Source organism: Zootoca vivipara, chromosome 15, assembly GCF_963506605.1.
Source record: "Zootoca vivipara chromosome 15, rZooViv1.1, whole genome shotgun sequence".
NCBI lineage: Eukaryota > Metazoa > Chordata > Lepidosauria > Squamata > Lacertidae > Zootoca > Zootoca vivipara.
The window spans coordinates 15,492,018-15,512,894 of record NC_083290.1 but is presented as its reverse complement, the minus strand read 5'-3'; the positions used below and the strand labels follow the sequence as shown (position 1 = coordinate 15,512,894).

Here is a 20,877-nt window from a genome sequence, read left to right as displayed (position 1 = left end):
GGGTCGGGGGAATTATGTCAAAATCAAAATCCAGTTGTACCATGAGGGGACAAATTCCATCTAATATTATCAGCAGCCACCTTGGCACTGAAGCCCACAGGATTGGGCCAGGGAGGTCAATCAGTAACGTGTCAGTAAGTGAAAAGAATCAGGACGTAGAATTGTCAAAGATGGAGGAAGGATGGCTAAAGGAGGCTGTAAAGGGTAAAGCGGACCCCTGACCATTAGGTCCAGTCGTGACCGACTCTGGGGTTGCGGCACTCATCTCGCTCTATTGGCCGAGGGAGCCGGCGTACAGCTTCAAGGTCATGTGGCCAGCATGTCTAAGCCACTTCTGGCAAAACAGAGCAGCACATGGAAACGCCATTTATCTTCCCGCCGGAGTGGTACCTATTTATCTACCGTACTTGAACTTTGACGTGCTTTTGAACTGCTAGGTTGGGAGGAGCAGGGACTGAACAACGGGAGCTCACCCTGTCACGGGGATTCGACCCAGTCGCCCTAGGCTCTGTGGTTTAACCCACAGCGCCACCTGCGTCCCTTAAAGGAGGCTGTAACCATAGGACAGGTGCGGACTGGGAAAGATCTCTCATTAAAAAGGCTTGCTGAAAGAGAAAAGTATATAAGGGCTGAAGGTGGAAGTTAGAAAAGTGATGCTCTTTCTTAACTCCTCTTTCGGCGCTATAGGGTTTCTAGGGCTCTGGTCCTTTCGCAAATTGGGGAGAGCACCGTAAGCCCATGCAACAAGTCCCATTGGGGCAAGGGGTTTCCCTAATCAGCTGGGGGGGTCAGGAGAACCCCCAGAACTGTGTACTTGGGGGTGGGCAGGGGGGAAGTCGTTCCATCTGGCCAGCAGAAACGTTTGCAATGCTTGAACCTGTGGAATGAGCTTAGTACTAATTTTTAGGATATTGCATTGGGGGGATTAATCAGGAAAGTAACAAAGTTCCAGGATGGTTACAGTAACAATACCGGTAACTACAACAATAATAGCACACAATGGATGGAATTAACAAGTATAATGAAGTTCCATTATACATAGTCACTGAAAATAGGTGCTGGACCTAAGCCTCAGCAGCCATTTCAGGCACGCAGTTCAAACCCTGGCAGCATCTTTAAAAATAAATAAATATTGTGTTTATATCCCACCTTTTCCTCCAAGGAGCTCAAAGGGGCATATGTGGTTCTGTCACTCCACAAAAAAACTTGTCAGGAAGTGTGCTTCATGGCCAAGTGGGGATTTGAACCCTGGTCTCTCCTGGGCCTTAGTCCAAGACTAACCACAACACCACACTGGCTCACGTCAGGTAGTGTAGGGATGGGAGAGAACCCTGCCTCTCAAATCCTGGAGAGCTGCTGCCAGCTGGTGTTGGCAACACTGAGCCACATGGACCCTGAGGGCCTGATTCAGCACCAGGGGCCCTGTCTGCTTCCTCTAGGCCCGCCACCGGGTTCAGAACTTGCACTCGGCTCGGCGCAGCCTTGAAGGTCAGCCATTCGGAGTTGGAGCTCCTTTGTCTGGCTGCTGTGCCTACCTGAGTGCTGCACGCCACCCCTGCCCACAGCAGGTCCTACAGCCATTGCGGCAGGGAGGCAGGAGCAACAAGAAAGGAAAAGGGGGGGGAGCCCTGAGCCTGCCTGGTTGAGCGGGAGAGATGAAAAGCCGCCTGGCTCATGTAATAACTGATGGCCTCTACAGTGCCGTTTTGAACTGTTTACAGACCGAGTTAACGATTACAAGCTCTGTGTGCTTTGGCCGCCTGCCCGAATTCTTACCCGGCCGTCAGATATTATTAAAGAGCCTTTCGATGCTTGCCTGGAGCCTGTCCAACACACCTCAGAGAGATGCCGCCTGGGCGCAGGGAGGAGCCACTGGCTGGCCCTCTGTCTCTCTGTCTCTCTGTCTCTCTCTCTTTCCAGAGGCCCAGGGATGGGCATTTGGGGGGGGGGGTTTGGCAGAGGCTGGAGCGCCTAGGCAGGAGGGGGAAAGGAGTGCCCAGTTGCCACTGGGGACCTAGTCGAATCATGGAGTTGGGAGGGAGCCCCAAAGGTCCTCCAGCCCAACCCCCTGCAATGCAGGGATCAGAGCTACAGGATTCCTGACAGATTAACCTCTGCTCAAAGGGCCGCAGTGAAGGAGAGTCCACCGTTTTCCAAGGGAGCCTGTCCTGCTGTCGAACAGCTCTTCCCATCAGAAAGTTCTTCCTGTTGTTTAGTTGCAATCACTGGAAGAGGGGTAACCAAGTAGTCAAAACTGTGGAACTCGCTTCCGCAGGAGGAAGGGATGGCCACCGACCTAGGTGGGTCGGAGGCAGCGATGCTTCTGAATACCGGTTGCTGGAAAATGCATGGAGGAGAGTTGCTGTTGCACTCGGGTCCTAATTGTGGGTTTCCCCATTGAGGCATCTGGTTGGCCACGGGGAGAACAGGATTGCTGGACTGGATGGGCCCCTTTTGGGCGGATCCAGCTGGGCTTGAGAAAGATCAGCATCATACAGGTGTATCCTTATAACAAAGGACAGGATAAACCTGAATTTAGGATGAGCCCATGTAAACGTGGATTAAAAACCCAACACTGGGAACATAGTGGAGCGCCCAGTAAATGGAACTGCATTGCGGGGGGCTGGACTAGATGGCGCTTGGGGTTCCTTTCAGCTCAACAATTCTATACGTCTATGGGGCTGAAGCAACTTCCCTCCAAGGAATAGTCACTACATGTGGAGTTTTGTTTTTTTAGTTTAGATAAAAGGCAAGTAAGGGAGGCATACAAAATGGGTCAGTGTAAATTATCAAATTAGGGAGATTTCCCCACCCCCTCAAAATTCTAGAACTCAATGGAGGGTGGTTCCAAAAGAACAGGGCCTTTTCTGTGTTGGCTTCCCTGCTTGTGGAATGCTCTGACCTAGGAGCCTCGCCGGGAACGATTTCTCCCTATCTTTAGGCCCCAGGTGAAAACATTCCTTTTTCATCAGACTTTTGGGCTTTTAACTCTCTATGATGTTTTTACATGGGTGGGATGTTTGAATTTGGGTATGTCTTTTAGACTGCTATTTCTGGTTTTAATATATGCATGTGTTATTTTGCATGTGTTGAGTTGCGGTAGCAAGAAAAGCTACCGATAAAATTAATAAATAACAGCAACAGCATGTTCTGATAATGCCAAGGTTGCAGGTTTGATCCCTGTATGGGACAACTGTATAATCCTGCATTGCAGGGGGTTGGACTAGATGATCCTCTATGATTCTATGAGGGGCCTTCTGGATCAGGCCCATGGTCCATCTAGTCCAGCATGCTGTTCTCACAGTGGCCAACCACTCGGGCAGTATATACGTTTTAGGAAATAAGTAAATAAGTAAACTAGAAAGCAGGATTTGAATGCAAGAGCACTCTCCCCTCCTATTTCCAGCAACTGGTATTCAGTGGCATGACTTCCACCAACTGTGGAGGCAGAGCAGAGCCAGTAAGCAAGGACAGCCTTATACATGAATCTGCCCAAACCGTTTTTAAAGCCATCCAAGTTGGTGGCCATCACTGCCTCCTGTGGGAGGGAGTTCCACAGTTTAACTCTGAGCTGCGTAAAAAAGTCATTTTCTTTTCTTTTCTTTTCTTTTCTTTTCTTTTCTTTTTGACCTGAATCTTCCAACATTCAGCTTCGTTGTATATCCACAAGTTCTAGTGTTGTGAGAGGGGGAGAAAAGGCTTTCCACTAGCTCCTGTATGCATGCCACACATAATTTTATACATTTCTACCGTGTGGCCTCTTCCTTGCCTTTTCTCCAAACTAAACAGTCAAGAAGAAGAAGAAGAAGAAGAAGAAGAAGAAGAAGAAGAAGAAGAAGAAGAAGAAGAAGAAGAAGAAGAAGAAGAAGAAGAAGAAGAAGAAAGATTCAGGTCAGACAAAAGAAAAGTGATTCTCTGCACAGCACATAGTTGAAACCATGGTATCGTTTCCTCCCACACGAAGGCCACCAGCTTGGATGGCTTTAAAAGCCAATTAGACAATTTCATGGCAGATAATAAGGCAAATCCTTGGCTAGCTTCTAGCAACAATGCCTGTGTCCTGGGCTTCTGAATCACACCAGTCGCTGGGAATTGCAAGCAGGGAGAGCGCTGCTGCACTCGTGTCCTGCTTGTGGGTTTCTGGTAGCTGTTTTCTCTTTGGCATCTGATGGGAGGGCATTCCACAGGGCGGGTGCCACTACCGAGAAGGCCCTCTGCCTGGTTCCCTGCAACTTGGCTTCTCGCAATGAGGGAACCGCCAGAAGGCCCTCGGTACTGGACCTCAGTGTCCGGGCAGAACGATGGGGGTGGAGACACTCCTTCAGGTATACTGGACCTTCAGGTATACTGGGGGACTACATGGTCCCCCACCTTTGCCCCGATCCAGCTGCACGGGATTCTTCTGATGGTCCTCTGGGATTGCACAGGGCTTCTCCAGCAACCTGGGACTAGACAAATGCATGGAGGGGGAGATCTTATCATCAGATTATTAAGCTCCAACTGAACCTCCTTGTGTAGGGGCAGTCTAGCTCTGAACATCACATGCAGCAAAGGTCGGGAAGGGTCTTTTAAAGGAGTCCGGGGGCAGGTGCGTTGAGGTGCTCTCACACACACACTGGAAACCCTGCTAGCTCACTCTTGGCAGGCCTCTCTCTCTCTTTCGCTGTGGGCCATTCGCTCGCTGCTCTTCGCCTTCCAGCTTGTACAGACAGGCCTGCCCTGCTCCAGAGAGGGAGGAATCTGATTCTCACCCCCAGGCGCTCACTAAGTAACTTGCCCGCACTTCAAAGGAGCTCTTTATTTTGCCTGGGTGATCACACCCTGCAAAAATTTCCCACCGACAAAAGAAATGGTTTTATAGGCAAAGGAAGGGATTGGAATGTCTCTCTCTCTCTCCCCAGCCCTGATGAAGGAAGGAAGGGCCCAGCACACACCCAGGGGGAGCCTGGGGTGGGGGGCAGAGATGTTGCGCTCGCTCTCCAGGGATCGAAAAACCACAAGGAAGATTGGGTGGTGGCCCACAGAGGCCAGCTGCATCAGTGGCCAACCAGAGGGCTCTCTGGGGCATGAAGGCACCCACCTTGCCTTGTGTGATATATTTGGAGCTAGGCTGCTCCTGAACATGGAAGTTCTATGCAACCTAATTACCTGGCGATGGACCTCTCCTCTTCCTCCTCCTCCTCCTCCTCCTCGATGCATTTGTCTAATCCCCGTTTCAAAGCTGTCTAAGCCGGTAGCCGTCATCACCGCCACACCCTGCCAATCACACCCTGTTGCCCTTAATCCCACATGTGCCAATTCAGCATCAGAGGGAGAGGCACTCTGCACGTGCTCAATTTATTGGTTGTTTGCATCTTTGCTTCACTCATTTGGAGTACAAGCCCTGGGACCGATCCAAGACCTCGCGCATGCCTTCTTAAGAACAGAAGAAGAGTCCAATATCTTTGCACAGTGGCCAACGAGATGCCCCAGTGGGGAACCTGCAAGCAGGAACTCTCCCCTTCTTGATGATTATGTTCTACCTCCATAGTAGGAGGAAGTGATGGTTCTGAATGCCAGTTGCTGGAAACCCCAGGAAGGGAGTTCTTGGATCCTGCTTGCAGGGTTTCCCAGAAGAGGCATCTTGGTGGCTAATGTGAAAAGAGGGCGCTGAACTAGGTGGGTCATTGTCTTGGTTCAGAAGGCTCTTGTGCTCTTGTGTTTTTATGTTCCCAGCAAACTTCAAAAATGGGATTAAACAGGTTCTAGAAGACGAGTCCCTTCTTACAATAAGGCACAGCAAAATCAGAGTTGCCAGCTGGTCTGTGAAATCGATGTGAAGCCCAGTTCTTGGTCTTCCGTTATTTAATATGTTATGCCCTCCATCGAATCCAGCACCCTTGCACTTCCCAGTAGGCATTGTCTCCTTCTCCTCCATGAATCTGCCATCCCCTTTTAAAAGCGTCATAGAATTGTAGAGTTGAAAGGGGCTCCAAGGGTCATCTAGCCCAACCCCCTGCAATGCAATAATCCCAGCCCCTCACCATCTTGTGGAAGCCAGTTCCGTAAACCAGTCACACATTGCGTGAAGGAGTCTTTTCTCTGATCTGCCCTGAATCTACTGCGGGGCAATTTCTGCAAATGACCCAAAGTTCTAGCATTACAAGGGAGAAAAATCTCCCAAGTTTCCTTCACACTGGGCACTATTTTATACACCTGTGTCATCCTCCCTTCCACATTACCAAATGCTGCAACCTTCCTTGGCAGAGGATTTGCTCCGGTCCAAGCCTCTGATCATTTTAGCTGTCCTTTATTTCCACCTGTGCAGGCACAGCACAGGTTCCAACCATTGCTTTTGGGATGCAGCCTATTTTCTGCAAAGGAGGGTGACCTGCTCAGGATGATGCCCAGTTCTTTAAGGAAGTTGTCAGACTGTTGGGGAAGGTGGAGGAACACCTGCTTTGCATCCAGAAGTTATCCAACAGCATCGCCTGCTAGGGCTGAGATTCCCTCCCTGTCTGAAATCCTGGAGAGCTGCTGCCAGTCAGTGTAGACAACACTGGGTTCAATCAACCACCGGCCTGACTCGGTATTAGGCAGCTTCCCATATTTCTGCTTAAACCAGCCCTTTCTTCCAAACCACAACCCTTGCTTTATACAAAGGGACAAGGCTGTATCTTAGTGACAGAGCATCTGTTTTTACATCCAGGTTTAATTCCCAGCATCTCCAGGAAGGCTGGGAATGTCCCCCCTCTTAGCATATATTGAGCGGAATGGACCCCAATGGCCTGATTCTGTATAGATCAGCTTCCTAGACTCCTATTTAAACCAGAGCTTTATTCATAACAATGAGGACTGGAGCCTTAGACTGGTTTTAGAGGAAGGGCTGTACCGGGAGAGCATGTCCTCTGCATGCACAAGGTTTCCAAGTTCAATCTCTGGCTTAGCTCAGTTGGCTAGAGCGTGGTGCTGATAATGCCAAGACCGCAAGTTTGATTCCCATATGGGACGGCTGCATATTCCTGCATTGCAGGCGATTGGACTAGGGGGTTGACCTCAGGGTCACCTCCAACTTGATGATTCTATGAAAGCTTAATTCACTAGTTATCTCCAGGGAGGGCTGGGAATGTCCCCAGCCCGAAACCTTGCACAGCCATTGCTGCCAGTCAGTGCAGACAACACTGAGGTAGATGGACCAACGGTCTAACTCAGCCTAGGGCAGCACCTGACACTCCTAAACTGGAGCACACCCAGTTGAGTGTGTCCAGGAAGCCAGGGAGTCTGGAAACCAAAAGACCTGGAGAAGACATGGCTAGGATGGGATAATAAGGACCTTTAAGTATCTGGTGGATTTTTGTCATACAGAAGATGGATCAGGCTTGCTCTCTGTTGCCACATGGCTGGGAGCATTTGGGGGGGGATTGCAAAGAGGAAGGGGGCAGCTAAACATCTGGAGGCATTTATTAACATTGAAACCTGTCCAACAGCAGGACCAACTCTTGGGAGGTGGTCTCTCCTTCCTTGGGGGTATTAAAGCAGAGGATGGACCTGCCAAGGAAGTTGCAGCTCATCAGTATATTGTGGACCCTGCACTGAGCTGTGTGCTGGACTAGTGCACTCCATAAGGTCCCTTCCACCTTTGGCTTTGCTCTGCCTCCACAGCTGGAGACAGTGATGCTTCTGAATACCAGTTGCTGGAAACCACAGGAGGAGAGAATGCTCTGGTGCTTGAGTCCTGCATACAGATTTTCCAGTGGGGCATCTGGTTGGCCCCTGTGAGAACAGGATGTGGGACTAGATGGGCCACTGGCCTGATCCAGCAAAGCTCTTCTTGTGCTCTTATGCTTCATGCTCATGAGGGTGGTTATATATGCCCAGGACTAGGTGATGCAGCAAGAAAGTTTTTCTCCCTCTCTCATAGTGCTAGTGTATGGTCAGTGGACTGGGGGGAGGGGGACTAGGCTAGTCCCCTAAATTATCCCCTGGCACCTCCTTCCCAAAGCCCGGGAAACTTCTGCCCAGCTTAGGGAAGGAGGCGCAATGCTCACGCACATGACATCATCCCCTCCAATCGCCCTTGCAAGCTTGCGCCTGTGGCCCTATATGTTCCCCTATGAAAAAATTCATCACACACCAGTGGCTAGACGTCAGGGACATCCAATAAAAATGAACATTGGGAGATTCTGGACAGATAAAAGGAAATTCCTCTTTACACAGTGCGTAGTTAAAACTATGGCACTTGCTCCCACAGGAGGCAGTGATGGACACTAACTTGGATGGCTGAAAAGGAGGGTTGGATCAATTCATGGAAGGTAATGCTGTCAATGGCTACTAGCCATCCTGGCTCTGGTCTGCCTCCATAGTCAAGAGGCAGTAATGCTTCTGAACACCAGTTGCTGGAAACCGCAGGAGGGGAGAGGGCTCTGGTGCTCTTCCTTGAGGGTTTCCCAGAAGAGGCATCTGGTCAGCCACTGTGAGAACAGGATACTGGACCAGAGAGGCCATTGGCCTGATCCAGCTGGCTCTTCTTGTGTTCTCTGTGTTTATAATCCCGTACCCAGGAGGACCCTATGCGTCTTAACTTGCGAGCGAGTCTCACTGAACTCTACAAGGTTCTCTCTCCCAACCCGTGCGTGTTTAGGGTCGCAGCCCAAGATGCAGAAAACACTCTTGACCTGCTCTCCCCAGCTTTCTTAAGCAGTCACCACGGTCCCCCTTGCTGACCTTCCAACCTCAAGCATGTTTCTAGCAAGGAGGCATCTCTGGGAACTTCAAAGAAGATGGAAATCTAATTTGGAGACCCCTATGCCTTTTTTTAAAAAAGAAAAAGAAATAATTGTTAGAGGGAGAAGAAAAATGTGAGGAATATTTGTGCGTGCCTGTTCATGTTTTTGTAACAGCGGCGGCGGCACCATCCTTTGAAAACTCGCTCTCATGTTCTGCACCAAGGGATGCTTCTATAAATCTTCCTGGATTCCTCTGCCGATCTGGGAGTTCCTGCTCACCTGCCTTCGCTTCCAAAATGGCAAGCAAGCATTAGGAATTCCCAACGTTTCCATTTTTTAAGCTCCGAAATCTGTAGCTTGAGACTCCTTTGCATCTGCTACCTTAAGAACACCAGAGCAGGGATAGCCCAGTTGGTAGAGTATGACACTCTCAATCTCAGAGTTATGGGTTCCAGCCACACATTGGGCAAAAGATTCCTGCATTGCAGGGGGTTGAGCTATAGATGACCCTTCTGGTCCCTTCCAACTCTACAATTCTATTATTCTAAGAGCCCACAAGCAGGACCTCAGCACAAGAGCCCTCCCCTGTGGCTCCCAGCAACTGGCACTCCAAAAGCATTGCTGCTTCAGACTATGGAGGCAGAGCTGAGCCATCATGGCTAGTAGCCTTCGATAGCCCTCGTTTCCATGAATTTGCCTAATCTTCTTTTAAAGCCACCCAAGTCGGTGAACATCACTGTCTCCAGGGGGAGGGAGTTCCACAGTTTAACTATGAACTGCATGAAAATGTGCTTCCTTTTTCATCTGCCCTGAATCTTCCAACATTCAGCTTCATTGCATGTCTACCAGTGGTGTTCTAGTGTTCTCTATCAAATTTCTCCATGCCATGAGTAATTTTATAAACAGCTATCAGCACGTGAAGCACAAAACTCTGCAAAACAACAACTCTTGCCACATTTCCATAGCCAGTCTTCCCCAAGCTAGTGCCCTCCAGATATCTTGGACTACGACTCCTATCAGTCCTAGAATTTGGAGCTGTAGTCTAAAACGTGCAGAAAGTACCAGGCTGGGGGTGTGCGTAGGGTTGCCATATGTCCGGAATTTCCTGGACATATCCAAAATACTGCAGTTGGCAGCAGTATCCGGGCAGAAATTAGCCAAAACAAATATCCGGGGAAATACAGATGTATGGGAGCCCATGTTGACAGTGTTGTTTTTGCCAATTTTTCATAGAAACAGGTCAAAAACAGCATTATTGTTTTTTGCAATTTTGCCAAAAACAAGAAAAGCTTGACAACTTCACCCCATAAAGCTTGAAATATGGCAACCCTAGTGTGCAGCAGATATGGTTGTTATACAGTTGTTATCGAGACTCTTTTGGTGGGGTGCACAAATAAAAAGAACCTTGATACCACCTAAGGTTCGATCCTCACATCAAGAGCCAGTGTGCTGTAGTGGTTAGAGTGTTGGACTAGGAGATCTGGGTTCAAATCCCCACTCAGCCATATAGCTGACTGGGTGGCCTTGGGCCAGCCACTGCCTCTCAGCCTAACCTACCTCACCAGGTTGTTGTGAGAATAAAACGGGAAGAGGAAAAGGTACATGTGCCCCCCTTGAGCTCCTTGGGATATAAATATAAGAATAAAATAATAACATTTAAAAGGCTGTTTTTTTATGAGTTGAGGGACGCCTGCCCCCAGGCACACTTGGTGGAGATGCAAGAGAGGGCCTTCTCGGTGGCTGTTCCCAGACTCTGGCACTCTCACCCTAGAGAAACCAGACTGTGTCCCTCCCTGCTGTCCTTCTACTGGCAGGTGAAGACAGTTTTGTTCCAATAGGCCTTTGGGAACAGACTGGTTGTTTTTTTAAGGAAAGGGCTTTTAATTAGGGCTGGGCTGTTTTAATTATCTGTATTTTAATATATCTGCTTTTTTAATTCTACTAGTTAGAACTAAGTGATGCTCTTTTATGTGCTTTTTAGCTTTTTGCATTTTATTTGGGTAGCTTTGTAAGCCGCCATGGGGAAAAGGTGAGTTTAAAAATAAATATAACAACAGCAGCAACACAGTGCATAGTTAAACTGCAGAACTTGCTCCCACAGGAGGCACCAACTTGGATGACGTTTAAAGAGGATTAGACAAATTCATGGAGGAGAGAGCTATCGATGGCTAGAAACCACAGGAGGGGAGAGTGCTCTTGGGCTCTGGTCCTGCTTGCAGCCTTCCCAGGAAGAGGCATCTGGGGTCAGCCACTGTGAGAACAGGATGCTGGACTAGATGGGCTACTGGTCTGATCCAGCGGACTCTTCTTACGTTCATGATGAGGATGAGGATAACAACAACAGCCTAGAGGCCTGTTCAGGATACGTGCTCAGGCACAGTTCAGATCCAAGGCTGAGTCTTTTGCCGCTTTGAACAGCGAAGAGAAGCAAGAGGTGGAAACAAGGCTCCATGTTTACTCTTGTAGTACTGTTGGAAAAACTAAGATAAGAGCTCATAGTGTACAGTGTGTGTGTGTACACCTGGATTTTATGGAGTGGGAGGGTGCGGGGCAGAATGCAAGCATAAGAAAGCCACATTTCCCTTTCCTCTGCTGTTCTCTAACCCAGTCACTTTGGGGACAATCTGGTGGAAAGGCTCCCCGGTAAAATGAACAAGAGCTTCCCACTGTGCTTTGCATCTCTCAAGAGGCCAGGAAAGTGCTTTGTTCCCATAACTCAGAGAGTCAGTGTGGCATAGTGTTTTTAGTCTGTTGAAGAAGCCCCTAGGAGATCAGGGTTCCCATCTCCACTCGGCTACAAAAACTCACTGGGTGACCTCGGGGGCCAGTCACTGCCTCTCAGCCTAGCCTACCTCATAGGGTTGTTGTGAGGATTTAATGAGGGGGTGAGCAATGTACACCACCTCGAGCTCCTTAGAGAAAAAGGTGGGATATAAATGTAATAAATAGAATAAGAAATAAGCTTGAGGGAAACGTTCTGCAATTGCACACCTTTAACTTGGGAGAGTGAGGACATCTCACCTGCTTTTCTGTATGCTTTTAAGTGGCCTATCAGCCGCCGCAATGCCTTGCATCCGTAGTTATTATGTAAGATAGAGGATGTTTGCCAGCGATTGCTGCACTGACGCCAAATACATTCATATCAGGGAAGATCCACACCGCAGACTTAATCTGGTCTAGCAGTCAATCCGTCTCCCCATGGAATTCTGGGAATTGTAGCTCTGTGAAGGATATAGGAGTGTCCAACAATCCCCGGCACTCCTAAAAAACTACCGTTCCCAGAATTCTTTGGTGGAAACCATGACTGTTAATGGTATACAATCGCTATAAATATATTGTGTGCGTGTGCTGGAAAATGGAGGGTCTGGCCTCACGGCGGCATCATTTCAAAGCACTTTCCCCATAGGCCAATTGCACTTTGTGCCCCAAAGCCCACTGATTCGTTAATAATTATACAAATCAGCAGTAAGGAAATGTGGACAAGGGAAGCCAAAGATACCCATTTGAAAGCTTATGGCCTGTGTTGCTTTCAGGGCAATCGGGATGTATTTCAATATCGGGCAAAAGGAGATTTCATAAGTAGCAGTGGTCAATTTCGCAGTGCCATCAGGTTACAATGGTAATTTTGGGGTGGTGCTGTTGACGGCCTGGTGTCCGCAGACTTCCAGATGTGTTGGACTACAACTCCCCTGTGCTCCCTTCTGTTCCAGAGCATTATATGGTCATGCTAATATGAGACCACAGGAAAGGGGGCTCCTGGATCAGGCGAGTGGCCCATCTAGTTCAGCATCCTGTTCTCACATTGGCCAACCAGATACTCCAATGAGAAAACCACAAGCAGGATTTGAACACAAGAGCTCTCCCACCTCCTTTGGTTTCCAGCAACTGGTTTTCAGAAGCATCACTGCCTCCAACTCCAGGCAGAGTAGTAGTAGCTGCTAGTAGCCTAGCCCAACCCGCTGCAATGCAGGAATCACATGCAAGGAATCCTTGACAAATGGCAATCCAACCTCTATTTAAAAACCTTCCACAAACATCTGAGGGAATACGTTCCACTGTCAAACAGCTCTTACTATCAGGAAGTTCTTCCAACTGTTGAGCTGGAATCTCCTTTTTATGTCATTCGAATCCATTGGTTCTGGGTCCTTACCTCTGGAGCAGCAAAAAAAAACCAACAAGCCTGCTCCATCTTCCGGTATCACTTCTCAGCCTTCTCTTCTCTTCTCCAGGCTAAACATTGGCTTGTCTATCACTTCAGAAAGTGCAAATTGGGTAGTGTTGCATTAAAAGGCTGAACCAATTTCCTCCCGTACCCCTGTTTTACGACAACTATTGTGGTGGGTGATTATTTCCTTAGCGCATGAGTGTGTGCAAAACAGAGAGATGGAGAAGGACAGGTCTTCTTCACTGCCAAATTAAAGTGTCCATTTTGGGTGTCACAACAGGCATCAGTCACGGTTCAGGATTGGCCAGACACCTCTGCTCTTGGCTTCCCTGGGATGAGTCAGGAGGTGGCAGGATCTTCAGCCCCAGGTATATTCATTCCAGTTCTTGTAGGGAACTCTCAACTAGCTCATCTAACCATTTGTAGGCAAGGCAAGCTGAGTGTGTGGAGGTGAACCAGTTTAAAGTCTTCTTTGAAAGAAGGGATCCTGTTTTCTGAGGCTAAATAAGCAATGCTGCAGGTGTCACGTCATACCCATTCCACATTTATAAGAAACTGATGTGTTAGTGTGGCAGTACCTATGCTCAGGAACTCCTTGCCTCGATATCAGGCAGGCACCTTCACTGTAGTCTTTTTGTCAATTGCTAAGAACATTTTTGTTTAGACAAGTCTCCCCAGATACATAGAATGTGTATGTATGTTTCTTTTTTAGTTTCTTGCTTATTTTATCTTTTGAATGTTTTAAACAGTTGCTTTTACTGATAATTTTACTGTTTAATTCGCTCTATAAACCACTTTGAGGCTGTTTTCTACAGTCACATAGTGTATAAATTTTATGAAATAAATAAAAAGATAAACGTGGGCCCCTGGACCCACATCAAGCAACGACCCGTGTCTGGAGGGGAATGTTAATCTGATTATTCTCCTGGCCTCCCTTAATAGTGATTGATGCTGACCATCAACTCATCCTGAACCATCTTAAAGGATATTGGGAAACTGCTGAGTACTCCCATCTGTTCCTACCTGAGGGGTTCGGTCCTCAAAGGCAGTGTTGGGCAACTGCTGCTGTGCCCCTAGGAATTATTTTACCACCGGAAGATAAGATCTTGTCCCTGGTGCTGTTTAACACCTGTACTCAGCCTCTGGGGAAGTTCATTCATCAGTTCTGGAGCAAGGAGTTGCCAGGTACCCAGAGACTTGAGTTCACCCAAATGTACCATGTTCACTGCTGCTCTCCTCCTACAGCCAGGAGCCACTGAAGGGTAGCATTTCATGCTAAACCAGTCATGGGACTGTGGTTAACCAATCTTTTCATGAGTTAAGAAACTAGGGGTGATCTTATCGGGCAGCAGGAATGTCAACTCACGACACACATGGATCATCAAAGGAACTGGATGTTTAGCACAAAGGACATGGACTATGCAGGAAATGAATGCCAATGAACATTTAAAAAGCAAAAAAATGTATGGTGTCTCCTACTTGCCTCCTCACTCCCAAATTCAGTGAAATTTCCTGTACTAATACAATTGTGTCACACACACACACACACACACACACACACACACCCTGAATTTGGTCACTGCATCCAGTGCTCCCTAGTGCTAAGTATCATCCTCCCAAATATGGAGTTTTGCACCCATGAGGACTAGAACCTTTAACAAAAAGAAAGCAAGTTTACTTACCCAGTTCTACATCCTACACTTTTCTCTCTCCATGCCAGTGCCAAGCAGGAGAACATATAGCAGCCCTGCTTATTATTACCCTGGTGTTAGAGATCAGTCCTCCTGCCTTCAGGAAAAACTGTCAAAATGTTTTCAGCTGCCAATGAGCTTTGTGTTTGAGTCCTTATACACTGCAAAGAATTATGGGGATGTGAGCATTTCTAGGGCACACCCTTAGCTCACAAACAGGGTGCCGGACAGGTCTTGGGGTTGTTGTGCATGAACTGTGAACATGCCTCACAAGTCACTGATCACTCCTCTGTGGTGGCAGAAATGCAGGTACATGCTGGGGGCTCATCATGTCTAAATGTTTCAAGATAGAGCACAACTGAAAGACTGAAATGTATATTACAGCAGCAAAGAGAGGGGAAAGTTCCAGATGTGAAACTTGTGGCAATGCAGCCGCACCTGAGTTTTGCGCATTTCGATCAGGCGTCCCCTGTCTTGCTCATGTTATTTTCTTTAAAGCAAGCAGGTGGTATATCTATAGCCATGAAGGAAGCTGGGTGTTCACTACGCGCTTAAATTTCTTGCTAAATTCAAGAGCACAGTGAACAAGCCACTTCCTTCACAGCTATAGATATTGCAAAGGAATGTTGATCCGGATGAGGTTTCATTCCCTTTCCCATTGAAAAAAAAGAAAAGAAAAAGCATTGGTTAGTCCAGAACAAATCCTCTAGAATAATATCACTTAATTAAGCAAGGTCTGCACCAGGTAAGGCACCTACTTTTTACAGCCAAAATGGAGAAATTGTGCTTTTCTTTAAAAGTGAGGCGGAACTAAATATTTTTAGCCAAATGCAACCAACCAACCTGCCATACAAGACACCCTAGCCTTCCTACAGTGTGACTTGCTGGGAGAGTGAAAGGCTTGTGTGCTTCTGCCTTAGAGCTGTGCAAGGAGGAGGAGAAAGATGCGAAGGCAGGGAGGGGAAAGAGATGGGGATTAAGGAAAAGAAAGACAACAAGAAAACCTGATTGAAGAAAAAAAAGAGGCTACTGGAAGATGGAGAATGCAAATGTTACAGCATGCAAGGGGGTCAACAGAGATGGGGTACTGAAATGAAATGCGGTACCGAGAGAAAATGAGAGAGTTCAAAGGGGTTAAAATGAAAACACTAGGTTAAGACTGTGGCAGAAAGTGTGTTTTTTTTCTGAGGTTACTGTAGCACTGAGGCCCTTTAGAGTACGCAATTTATAAATGTAAAATATATGTGAATACAGGTACTTTTCCATAACACATGCAAAAGCCAAGCTGGGAGTGATCTGAGTTTAAACCTTTGTAGGTTTCTAATTCGCTCTCAGGTTGCATTAATGTAAGGAGGAAGTGAGCCTCCAGTCTTGGAAGCTTCCTATCTGGTTAAGCACTCTTAATCCAAAACTATTTAGGACAATGGGGCTGGCATTTGTGAAATCAAAAGGGGGGATGGGATTGGGTTCTCTTCTGAATCATGGCCACAATTGGGGTTTAGGCATCACATAGCCTCTCCCACCCCCCACCCCCCACTTGTCCAATCTAGTGTTACACGGGACCATCAACAACCCAGATTAAAATGCAATGATTGGGTGGGGGGGGTTGAGCACTACCAAACTCACTTTGAGAACTCTGGCTTGAAACTGAGCCCCTTTCTGACCCCCTCGCCTCCTGCTTGTTTCCTTTGACCCCCTCCCAGCGCCATGCTCCTTCCTGCTCACAGCACACAGAGCAAGGCCAGTGGAGGATGACAAGCAAGTCGTAGTCGTCCCCGTCCCCGCTCCCTCACCTGACCAGGCAAACCCCAGGTTTACAGACCTACACACCTCAGTCTCTCCACACAGACCCTTTGGCACAGGATTGGGGCTTAGAGTAGCAGATCTACATGCGGAGCAGGGTTTTCTCTGGCTCCTCCCTCCTGAAAGGGACCTCCTTTGGCTCCTGGCCTGCTTCATCTCATATCAGCCCTTTGCATTTACACTGTCCTTGATTTCCGCTCCTTGACCCTCCTGAATATGAGAGTCAGGGCATTACTCCATGTTGCCCACACCTTCAATTCCAACTCAGAACGACCTAAAGGCCTCTCCTTTCCCCAAGCTGCATGGGCATCCATCCCAAACCAGCTTTTGATTTTCTAAAACACTGTTCTGTCATTGAGCAGATGTCGCAGAAGCTCAACCTGGCAGGTTCTGCCCTGGATTTGTGCATCTTTTGCCAATCAGACAGGATGTCTGAATGGCAGCTTCCCCTCCCACCCCCACCCCCAGTGTGGAAGGGATCCCTCAGAAGATCAAGTGCCTGTCCCTTGAAACAGATCTGTGCAACATAATGTGTAAGTCTTCAGGATGGACTGCTGCAGTGTGCTTGCTATTGGATTGTCCTTGAAGATGTCGGAAGTGCTTCAGGTAGCACAAGAAGCTGCAGCCTACCTCCTATGAAATGTCAATGCATCAACCCTCCTGCCATTGTTATTCATAAAAACAGGGCCTTGTTTTAGCTACCATCTACCTGTGCAGTTTGAGAATTAGAAGCACATCCTTAGCAGCCATGGCCCTGATACTGTGGAACAAGGACATTCCTGTGGATCAGAGGAATTACGCCTCTTTGCTCACCCTTTGTTAAAGCTAAGAAACATTTTGTGTGTTTTTTTGTGACTTCCTTTTTTATTAGTTGATATGTTGGCATATAGTTATTTTCTTTCTTTAAAAATTGGTTTTATTATTGCCATTTCAGTACCCACTTTCTCTCAAGGGAACATGGGTACATCCATTCAAAAATAAATAGTGAAGATTGCTGGTACATGTGGTGCAGCCACCCAAGGCCCTGTTGGATTCTAAGGATGCACAGAAGGTATCAGACTGTTTGAAGTCCTGGGCACATGCAGAAGAGAGGTGCTGAGAGGTGCCACTGAGTCACCACCAAATCCTTGCCTTGCTTGGACAATGGATTCAGAGGTGGCCTTACCAGATGTGTAGCTGTCGGATTTTGAGCTTTTGACCTAGAAGTTATTTGTGGCAATTGGCCTCCAGGTATCAGTGTGCTCCCAAGTTCCTTGTTGTTTATTGACTTCAAACACTTTCCAAATAAAAGACCTCCCGGGGTGGACTACCACAATAAAAAGATTATAAAGCAATTTATAACGGGCAGGAGGTCAAATCAACACAGCAGGAATAACGAATAGCAGCAGCCAACAGATGGGTCAAAAGGAAGCTACTCACAATCAGCCTGCCCTATCTCAATGCCTCCCTGTCCTCAATGAATAACTGGAATTTTATTGCCAGCCAGAAGGTGAACAGTGATGGAGACTGGTGTCCCTTGGGAGAGTGTTGCATAATGTCAGTGCAAACAATGGAAAAGCTTATGGATTGTATCTAATGTTAGTCCCACTCAGAGTAGATTTCTAAATCTGTGGTTCCCAATTGGGGGGGGGCACCATCCCCTTGGTTCCATACACTCATCTGCAATGTCCCTTACCACACACTATAGGACACATCCATGCCAAACTGGTTTAACAGTCAGTCCCTCTTCCCGGGGAACTCTGGGAATTATAGTCCTGGGAGAGAGACAGGAGTCTCTTCACAGTTTCTAGCACCCATAACAAACTACAGTTCCCAGGATTCCTTGGGGGAAACCATGACTGTTAAATTGGTATGAAATCGATATAAAGATATAGTGTGGATGAGGCACATAAAAAGAATTATTCAGAATAGCAGTTTGCATGACACACTAAGGAAGAGAATAAACACAGTACAGTAAAACGTGAAATGGCAACAATTCAATGCACGCATATTCAAAATCCAGTTAACACTACTGTATGTAGTTTAGTTAATTTAAGTCCCCTAGGGAATCACACTGCCCCCTCCGGAAGGGGCAATATAGGCCACTTTGGGTCTGGCAGTTCAAAAGGCGAAAGCCAGCCCTCTAAATTGTAGGCTCCATATGATAGGCTCAGATAACATTCTGGCAGCTTATTCTAAAAAAAAAAAGTTTTTATTAACTTTGCCTGCAGCATCAACAACAATAAACAATTCATACTGAACACACAGAGTGCAATTGTGGCTGTTGACCATCATTATGTGAGCCACTGCCATTTTTAAAGGCAGTTCCACACAGAGCACATAGCAGCAACCCTAACCTGTTAGTTATGAAAGGCACAAATAACAGTTGCAAAATCATGCTCTCTCCAGCACTGGGTCCCAGCAGGGGCCTTTCAGCTCATGAAAAGATGTTTGAAAACCGGTATGATGCACTTGGCGCCACGGACTGAATAATAAATATTGGCCTTGAATCAGCCACATGATGGATGGGACCCACAGCTCTCTCATATGACCCCATCTTTTTTCCTTTGCTTGGACCTGCTCCCCCACAACGCATGGAGGCTGCCATCTCTCACTTCCTTCAAATTCCCCCTTTATACCCAACTTTTCTAGGAAGCTTCTGCACAGCCATGCTATACAGTGGTACCTCGGTTTATGAACACAATTGGTTCCGGAAGTCTGTTCATAAACTGAAGCGTTCATAAACTGAAGCGAACTTTCCCATTGAAAGTAATGGAAAGTGGATTAATCCGTTCCAGACGGTCCGCGGAGTAACCGTTCATAAACTGAAGCGAACTTTTCCATTGAAAGTAATGGAAAGTAGATTAATCTGTTCCAGACGGGTCCGTGAAGTACTTAAACTGAAGCGTACTTAACCTGAAGCATGGGTGTAATTGGTTCCGGAAGTCTGTTCATAAACTGAAGCGTTCATAAACTGAAGCGAACTTTCCCATTAAAAGTGAATTAATCCGTTCCAGATGGGTCCGCGGCGTTCATAAAACGAAAATTCATAAACCGAGGTGTTCATAAACCGAGGTTCCACTGTACTGTAACTTAGTCTGTCACCAAGCCTAAATATGCATATATGTTGGAGAAAGTTGCAGGAAATAAATCTAAGAAATAAATTGAATAATTGGACATTCTTTCCCTGCCTCCACTTCCTCTGTTGTCAAATTCCTCTACGTTCCTTCGTCAGGCAGGGACTGGTCCTCTTGGACTTCCAAGCATACCGGTGGCATGAAAGTAAATAAATAATAGGGGTGGGGACCTTGGGCCACTTATTATCTCTCAGTCATAATCTATATCATAGGGTTGTTCTGAAGATAAAATAAGCTAAATTACTGTGTATGCCATATAGGTTTCTCTGAGAGCCTTGGACAAAATAAGGTGGGATACAAGAACTATGAGTAATATTAATATTACTCTTGCATGGATTCTTTAGCTGTAATTTCTGCATTGTAGGGGGTTGGACTAACTGACCCTTGGGGTACCTTTCAATTCTGCAGTTCTATGATTCTAAAAATATTGAGAGAGCCAGATCAAGTTGATGGGATATTCTTTTGCTCTGGAAGTGTGCAGGAGGCAACCTTATTTTTGTTTGCAATTATCAGAGATGTTCTATTCCAGAACCATCTCATTCCGCTCTGCGAGATAAGATTCTGCATCTCCAGAAGGTAATCATTTGCCCAAAGCTCTCTGAACAAGTATCCAGAGCCAACTTTATGACTACTAGCATCTAAGCTATGATAATTGACTGATGTCAGCATCAGACATCTAGTGAACATTGCCGAAAAGTAAATAAATCCAATGCAATGTATGAAGCTGCCTTGTGCTGCTCCTCCTTGCAGCCAGTATCACTTACTCTGAGTGGCAGCCAGGATCTCATGCAGAGAGAGGTTTTTCCCAGCCTGTTACTTGAGTTCCTTTAATAAGTGATGTCAGCAATGAAGCAAGGCTCTTCCACATTTAAAGCAATAGGCCTGCCCCAAACAAGTACATGTTCCTTTAATCATATGAAGCTGCCTGGTGCTGCATTGAAAAATTGGTCCAACTCGCCTAACATTTTCTACTTTGACTGGCAGAGGTTCTCCAAGTCACAGACAGGGCTCTTAGCTCTACTCACGTCAGATCCTTTGAGATGCAGATGCTAGGAGAATAAGAAGCAAGGACCTTCCACATGCAAGATGGATGCTCTAACCAACACCACCAAGAGAAGACACAGGAACCCAAGAGAAGACTCATGTTCTCTCTCATGTTAGTGGGCAGTTGCATTCTTAAGCCCTCAACTCCTGGATCTCAACCATTTGATCCATTGAGCCACAGTGGTGCTCTTATGTTTGTGCATTTCCCACAGGCATCTGGTCAGCCATTGTAACAACAGGATGCTGGACCAAATGGGCCATTGTCCTGATCCAGCAGGCTCTTCTTATCTTCTTCTGTTCACATGGGCATTCATAAACCACCCAATAAATGTGCCACTTTTTGTTTCTTCTCT

At 47.0% G+C, this 20,877-nt stretch overlaps 1 protein-coding gene across 1 annotated transcript in view; it reads right to left on the bottom strand.

The window, feature by feature from the left end:
• The window catches only part of RNF43 (ring finger protein 43), a 49,956-nt gene that overhangs the window by 26,090 nt on the left and 2,989 nt on the right, over positions 1-20,877 (bottom strand). The window lies entirely within an intron of this gene.